Consider the following 8582-nt stretch of genomic DNA (forward strand, 5'->3'; position numbering starts at 1 on the left):
AAATATCTCTATCATCTGTGTTGAATATACAAACAGTATCAGCAAACAAAACAATAAGCAATTCTCCCAGTTGTAGCATGGTCCTGGGGTCATTGAAAGCAAAATTTCTACATCCTTAATTACATTCTGGTTAAGTAAATACCAGAATAAACTAACAGTTCCTTTTGTGAGACCAATTGCAGGAAAGATGATAAAAATATAAATGCTTTGGCACTGTATCTGACCCAGAACTTGGGAGATTGTGAAAAGTTCTCTAGAACCTCGCATCTCAGTTCTTTTACTTTTTTAGTTCTCTGTTACTCTTTCTCACTTAACTCACCTTCTCATGTGTCAGATGAAGGTGCTGCTGACCACACTGGCTGGTGGTAACCCCAAGAGGCAATGAGGTGATACACTGACCCCCGCAACTGACAACTGGTCATCCTGAATAAAAGATGATTTATTCATTCCTCTGCTAATGCTTTCTGGGTACTGTTTGCTAGGAATGGTTCTAGGCTCCAGGAAGAGACAGACAACAAATAAATAAATAATGACATTTGATGAGAAGGTGACCCTGGAAGAGAGTAGAAAATGGTGAGGGATTGTAGCATGATAGGTAAGGGAGCAGTGGCTGAGGATTTGGGGGATCTGCAGAGTATCCCAGGTAGAAGGAAAAGTGAGATTCATGGCCTTGAGTATGGCTGTGACCAGGAGCGAGTGCCCTAGAAATTAAGGTGGTTAGTTGCTTGTAAAGTATCCACAAGTCAGAGGATGTGTATAGCCCTGTACCGTGGTGATGGCTTTGGAGAGCTCCTGCAGGATTTTGAGCCAAGGAAGGCAAAACAGCTGAGGGTTCTCAGACATCAGCAAGAAGGAGAACCACCCAGAGGACCTGTTACAACACAGATATCTGGGTTCCACCCCTGGAAGTTCTGATTCAGCAGGTGGGTGGAACCTGAGGGTTTGCACTTTCAGTTAAGATCTTCAAGCGCAGTTTCTGCTACTAGTCCAGAGATCCCGTGCTGTGAACCACCACTTCACAGGGTTTACTTTGATTCTGACGTTGAGAATGACTGCTTTTGGGTAATGAATGTGTGCGAAAACAAACATGGAGACTAGTGACGCTACTGCAGTCTACAAGAAGAGAGGCAATGATGGTGGGTAGAAGTGGGTGGATTCTTCAGAGCGAGAGTACCTTCCAAGTCTGGAGACCCAGGGAATGGTTTGTTGACATTACATTGTCATACCTAATAACACATTTCCACTCTTTCTGGCTAGTTCATTTTTTGAAGGTATAGCCAACTAGAAGTGTAGCCATCTCTTCTTCCAGATAGCCACAAGTTCCAGAATCTTCCCCTCTCAGGCTATGAGGAAATGTTCATTCCCCCAACTGACTCAGTCCTTTCTTGTCATTCCTGTAATCCTCAATACATACCTTGCTCCTGCCTTGTGTTTTATATAGTACCTGTGCTTCCCTCCAGTTCTAATGGTGCAGTGGTCCCTCACCCTCAGTCTTACTTTCTACTTTCAGTACCCATGGGCAACTGTGGTCTGAAAATACGAAATGAAAAATTCCAGAAATTAGTAATTCATGGTCCTAAATAACTGTGTAAACAGATTGTTATAATTATTCTACTTTATTATTTGTTATTGTTTATCTCTTAGTGTGCTTGATTTACAAATTAAACTATATCACAAATATATATATGGAAAAAAACAGTGTATATAGGGTTCAATACTATCCATGGCTTCAGGGATCTGCTGGGAGTCTGAGAATGTACCCCCTACGGAGAAGGGACAATCATATTGAGGACCTAGACCAGGGTTAATACATTTTGCTACCACCCTCAGCTCCCGCTGCCACCCCCTCCCTGGGGCCTGGCACTGCTCCTAGCATTGTGAACATCACCGAGTCTCAGTTACCAGCCTGTTCATCAATTCCTCTGTGAAGCTCGTAGGAACTCGTATGTCTGGGAGCTGCAATAAGGCAAAACAAAACAATCTATATCACACCAAATCCAAACAAAATTCTAGTAAGTAAGTGTCCAGAGATACTTGTTAAAAACTTGGGTTTCAATTTCACCTACTTCAAACACAGAAAGTGCTCTGATGGGTTGGTGATTTCCCTCCAGATACACTTTAGCGTTTTGCAGATAAATATTTTGCATTTATACATGGAGTTGATTAGTGTTTTCTTCCTTTGTTCTTCCAATATTTCCGTTATTGCGCGGCCTAATCACCATGCTGGATCCAGGCTGTCCCCAAGATCAAAAACTACCCTTTTTATGACCCCCCTCTCCCATTTATGTGAAGGAGGCTGGGCTGTAAATGTACGAAAAAAATTCTTATATGCCATCTTGATTGCTAACAACTGTTCACATTTCCATTCATAAATTTAAAATTCAGGCTTCTGCAGCCATCTGCTTTCTTCCAGCAATCTGAAAAGAAGAGAAGCTCAAGGCAGATGTGCAGGTGGGGGAACTCCTGCCTGGCTTGGTAGACTTTGGTGAGTTTGTTGTGCTTTCCCCACAACTCCCAGCAGGGTAGGCAGGACTTTTCTTTCTTTATAGTAGGATTTCAACTCCTAGGCTCAGTGATAATAGAAGATTAAGAAATGCCTATTTCCTCCCTACCTAGTTTCTTTCCTCTCCTCAATTCCCCTCCCCTCCCCTCCCATCCCCCTTCCTCTCCCTCACTCCCTCTCCCCCCCCCTCTCTCACGCGCACACACACACACACACACACACACACACACACACACAGGAGTGCCCATTTCATGAACTCTGAAATCTTTCCACTGTCTTACTTAAAGGGCCTGTTAATCTCAGCAGACACTGGTGAACTAGAACCCACTTCTTACCTATATCCTAGGCAATTTTCCCGCTTGCTGAGTGGCTGGGCCTCTCATCGGGAATTTCTCCACGATGACTTTGGCATGGTTGGTGGATATGACTAGGCAGCTGCTAGACCCAGATGCCAAGCTAGGCAGTGGCCCTTTTTCATTTTCTCTTGGCAGTGTCATCTACATCCAAGGGACTAGGCTTCTTCTAAATCTGCTTGGCTTTGTTCCAGCGGTGCTGTTGCAACAACCGTGAATGCCTTCGAAAGCTGACAGGACATTTTAGGGGCCTGCTGGGCACTTTCTATGTTTTAAGTAGGTGAAATTGAAACCCAAGTTTTTAACAAGTATCTCTGGACACATATTTACTAGAATTTTGTTTAGATTATGTGTAATATAGGTTGTTTTGTTTTGCCTGACTGCAGGGCCCAGACAGATGAGTCTTTCAAAGGCAAACTCACGTGGACTCCCTTTGAGCTTCAAATAATATTTTTTTTTCTTGTACTTTGCATTGAGAAACAAGTCCTTAGGAAACCACAAGCAAAGTCTGTCTGTCATCGTGATATTCACTCTGAAAACCTCAGCAGTATGAGGGAGGATCCACCCATCCCAAACCTTAGTTTCACAGCCCAGCACGTAAGCTGGTGGTTTGTGGGATTGTCTTGCTGGGTTATGTGTGCTCATTTTCATCCTGCTCTGATGCTGCTTTCATATATAACTCATGACTGATGCTCTGGGCCTCACTCTGTGATTTAGAATGAGTCATTTAACCATTCTGAGCCCAACTTCTTGAAATTCCTATGGAACAGATGATGTCAATACCTCCCTTGCCCTTGCTTGTCATGGCTTGAATGGGTTCCCCTAAAGATTCACTGTTCAGAAGTTGAACCTCCAAATTGTATGTTAATGGTACTGGAAGGAAGAGCTTTTGAGAGCTAATTAGGATTAAATGAGATCATGAGGGGGGCCCTATCATGGTATTAGTGGCTTTATAAGAGGAGAGACCTAAGTCAGCAGGTGCTTGCTCTGTCCTGCCACTTTATGCAGCAAGAAGATTTCCCTACCACTTGGACTTCCTACCTTTCTAATTATGAGAGAAATAAACTTTGTGATTTATAAAGTCTGTGATATTCAGTTACAGCAGTGGCAAATGGACTAGACCATTGCCACTGAGTGGTTCACTGAGGTGGTATTTAGGCATGGAAGGAAAAATGTGGCGGGCATTGCCAACATAGCAATGCTTCACTTCTAAATTACCTGTACTTCTGAACAGCTGTTGTCACCTTGTCAGAGTTGCCTCAGCCATTAATCACAGCAGGCCCTCTCACCCTGTCACTCACGCCCCACCCTAGTTCTTCGAATCCTTGCCCTGTCCTCTTCTTCTACTCTCTAACCCTTAGTACTCAGGATGGAGACATACACAGAGACAAGGTCACAAGCCTTAACTGACAGCTCCTGGTCAGGGTTTAAATGCCCAGAAATGGCAGATGCTTGGTTTTCAGGCATCTCTGTCCACTTCCATGATGGCAGAATTTGCTGACTCTCGTGTACGGTCTTGCTAAGGCCAGTCTCAGAATTACACAGTCAGGGTTGCTGTCAGCCTCAGGAATTGATTAGAGGTGGGTTGGAAGTTGAAACTTACAGTGTCAGCCTAGAGGGCCCCGGTTTTGAGGCCCTAGTTGTTCTGAATTAGCCATGCTGTGATTGAAATAAGTTTGCTGTTTCAGTAGGTTAGCTGAAAGGACCAGACCTGTTTGCAACACCGTTCTTGGGTGAGATCCATTTGGAACTTGAAATATTAACTTACAAGTAGGTTTCAAAACAATCAGTACATACATTAGTGTGCACTTGTGCTTGGTTATGTGCCAGTAAGAAAGGCAACTTGGCTTGATGTTGAGAATGTGGGCTGCTGGGTTCTAGACTTAGCTCTGACTTATTGGCTGTGTAACTATAGACAGGTGAATTACCTCTTTGTGGCTCACTTCTTGCATCTATAAAATGGACAAGCTCATCATATGACCCGCCTCACAGGATTACTATGGTGACCAAAAATTTATTATTTGTAAGGTACTTAGAAGAATGCCTGGCATAAAAAAGCATGTATGAGAATTCATGGACTAAAAGAAACACCAACCAGGTGTGCTGGTGCATACCTGTGATCCCGAACTTGGGAGGCTGAGGCAGGAGGATTGCTTTGAGTTCAAGGCCAGCCTAGTGAGATCCCGTCCCCCTCACCAAGAAAAAGAGAAATACCAAGTTTTAAACTGGTACTTGGTGGCTGTGTCTTTTCCTTTATCCTCTTCATGAAACCATAAACAGAGATGATCACTGATCATAAATCTCATATTCATATAAGGTATATCCAGGTGTTATCTATTAATCATTTATTTCACACTTTATAGATATATTAACTCATTTCATCCTACCAGTAACTTTGTGAGGCAGAGTATTAGTCCTCATTTTATAGACAGCACAACAAAGGCATTTCTGCGGGGCACTCCAGTTTACCAATGCAGCCATACTAACTCAACAAGGCACCTGTCAGACATACACAGTCTGTAACCCATGCCAGGCCTGGCTCAGGAGATGCTTCAGTCTTTGCCAGGTGTCTTCAGTGACACTGATTTGTCCCAGTTTCCAAAAATGTGTGTTAATAAAGGCAGTGAATACTGACCTCAGGGATGCTCTTTCTCTAATTCTGTTACTTAAACTTTACTCTAAAAATAATGTTTTACTAATACTAAAACAAGGCTTAGTGGCAAACTGCTTGCCTAGCATGTAAGGCCCTGGGTTCAATGCCCAGCATGGAGGTAGGGCATAATATAAAAATATTCCCACCAGCCGGTGAGTGCCAGTGCCAAGATCACTATTTATCGTTCCGGAACATTGTTTATATTTCTCCTTTGTCTCCTGTAAAACAAGATTACATGATGCATACTTCTATTACTTGCCTTTTTAAAAAGTCCATTATCTCTATTTTCCCATTCAACATATTTTCACCTTATCTAATAATAAACTGTAAATATATTATCCAATTGTCTCCAACATGTGCTTTATCACTGGTTTATGCAAATGTAATTCCCACCCAGGGCTACATTTGCATCTACTTGTATTTCCCATAAGCCTCTTTTAATCCATTCCTGTTTTCGTGACAGATTTGTTGAGGAGACTGGATCAGTTGTCCTGCATCCTTCCCTCCCTCCGTCCCTCTGTCCCTCCCTCCCTCCTCTTACCTCCCTCTTCCTTTCCTCCTTTCTTTCCTCCCTCCTTCTTTCCTTCTTCCCTCCCTCATCCCTTCCCTCCCTCTCTCCTTCCCTCCCTCCCTCATTCTCCTTTCTTTCTGAAACAATCCCATCAAATTTATAGGAAAGTTAAACACAACTAATGTTTTTGAAGCCTGTGAGTGAGAGTTGCTGATGCGATGACCCGTCATTCCCAGATATTTAAGTATATTTCATACAAAAAGGGTGTTCTTCTGTACAACCACAATACAAGCACTAAATCAGGAAATTAGTATGCGTGCACCACTGTCCTCCTACCCTCAGTTTCTCCAAATGCCCCACTGATGTGCTTTAGAAGGATCCAGTCTAGAATAGTGCGTTGAGTTTTGCTGTCTGGTTTCTTCAGTCTCCTTCAATTTGGGACATTCTTAAATCATTCCTTCACTTTCATGATCTTGACATTCGTGGAGATGAAAGTCTAGTTATTTTATAGCCCATCCTTCACTTTAGATGTATCAGATATGTCTTAATGGTTAGATTTAGGCTATGCATCTTAGAAATATCTGAACAGATGCTGCAATGTTTTCATTGCATTCCATTAGGTGGCATAGGACTTAGATTTGTCTCATTACGGAGGATGTTGACATTGATCTTTGATTAGGATGGCATTTGCCAGCCATCTTGTCCTTTATCATTAGTAAGTATCTTGTGCAGATATACTTGGAGTCTTTATCCATAATTTGTTTCTTATCATACTTTCAATTTGCCATTTTTCTCAGTACGGACTTACAGATTCTTATTTCACTGAAGGGTCATCATCCGTTACTATCATTATTTATTTTCATATTCATTTTAGTCTATATTTAGCCAATAGGAATCCTTTCAAGCTGGTTTCTGTATCTTTTTGATGTGACATATCTCTGAAATGTTGCACCATTTTCTCACTTTCTGGTGCAAAAGAACCTTCAGGCTTATTTTATACTTTGCTTAGCCCCGCTCTGGAATCAGCCATTGATGTGAGAATCCTTCTTGCCTTGTAGGGAAGAATGATGTTTAGAAACCAAAATCTAGTTTCAAAGTTCAGTGGGCTCGTTGCTGTTGGGGTGGTATTGCGCCCTTGGTGCAGGGAGCACATGTGTTCTCAGTGGATATGTTTCTGTGTGTATACCCTTACACATTTTTTCAGTACTGGGGACTGACCTTAGAGCTTTCACACTGAGCTATGTGCTCACCCCTTTTTTACTTTGAGACAAGATCTTGGCAAATTGCTAAGTTGTCGAGGCTGGGCTCAAACTTGTGATCCTCCTGGCTTAGCCTTGCAGAGTGCTAGGATTACAGGCATGCGTTATCATCCCCCACTCATTTATTTTTATCGATCTCTCATCTCTTTATCATCTGTCTGTATCTTGAAAACTATGCATTTACTTCATTATCTCCAATTATAATCTGACACCAGAGGGTTCATTCTAGTTTTTCCCATTTCACATCTGTAACTGCCTCTCCAAAGGTGAGATACTTAGCTCTTACTGTACGTAATATATTTTCTCATTTAATCAATCCTCCTGTTGTAACCAGTCTCCCACCTGCACTCCTCATGTCCCTTGTATTCCAATACTTCATACTAGGCAAACCTACCAGGTCTGATTCCCTATTCACCCTACTCCAGCCCCCCATCTTACACCAGGCAGCTGTATTTGGGTGAGCATCCTCGTCAACCAACACCCCATTCCAGACCTTTACCCCCACCTCAACATGACTGCTTTCCTCACCCCTCTTCACCTCTGACACCTTGCTGAGCTGCTCTGCCATGCAGGTATTTCCTCCTTTTGCTTAGGATTCAACATCCCACATGGGGCTGCTCCCCTATGGGAAGGCACGCCCTCCTTACCCTGCCCTGGCTCTGGCACCTTCCACAGGGCCACCTTCCTTCCTGGAGACTCACCACACCCTGTTCAGCCTTCAGCACCCCAGTTGAAGTGGCCCAACCACACAAATGCCCTGTGCATCCTTTTTGGACCAGGTCACCTTACGTCACTTCCACCTGTTATGGACACACACTTTGTCTCATTTGAGTTCCAGAACTCTCTGGGCCATCATGGCTTATCACTACACTACCACCCCCAACACACACACACACACACACACCATACACACACACACACGCACACACACACACATACACACACACACACACCATACACACACACACACACACACACACACACTTCTTATTTAGTTCCATCTAATGAGTGTTGCAGAAATTGTTCAGAATGAAAAAAGAACCGAAAGAACAGGAGGATGAGGAGCCATTATTGATTCTTGAGGGAAAGAATATCGGCAATTTATCACTGGCTTTATCTCCCACCAGCGACTGAGCCTGCGGATCTGCAGCGAGCGGCTGAATGAGGAAGTGTGTGGCGGGAACTGCACACATACTGTGGGTTTGTTTTCCTGTGGTTCTATATTGTTGGGAGCAGGAAGAAATTCCTATTGTTCTTTCCCAAAGGATTTGGTGAGGAAAGATGCCAGTTTTCTAATCATTAG

This window comes from Chinchilla lanigera, unplaced genomic scaffold (assembly GCF_000276665.1).
Source record: "Chinchilla lanigera isolate Chin_1 unplaced genomic scaffold, ChiLan1.0 scaffold00016, whole genome shotgun sequence".
NCBI classification, from domain to species: Eukaryota; Metazoa; Chordata; class Mammalia; order Rodentia; family Chinchillidae; genus Chinchilla; species Chinchilla lanigera.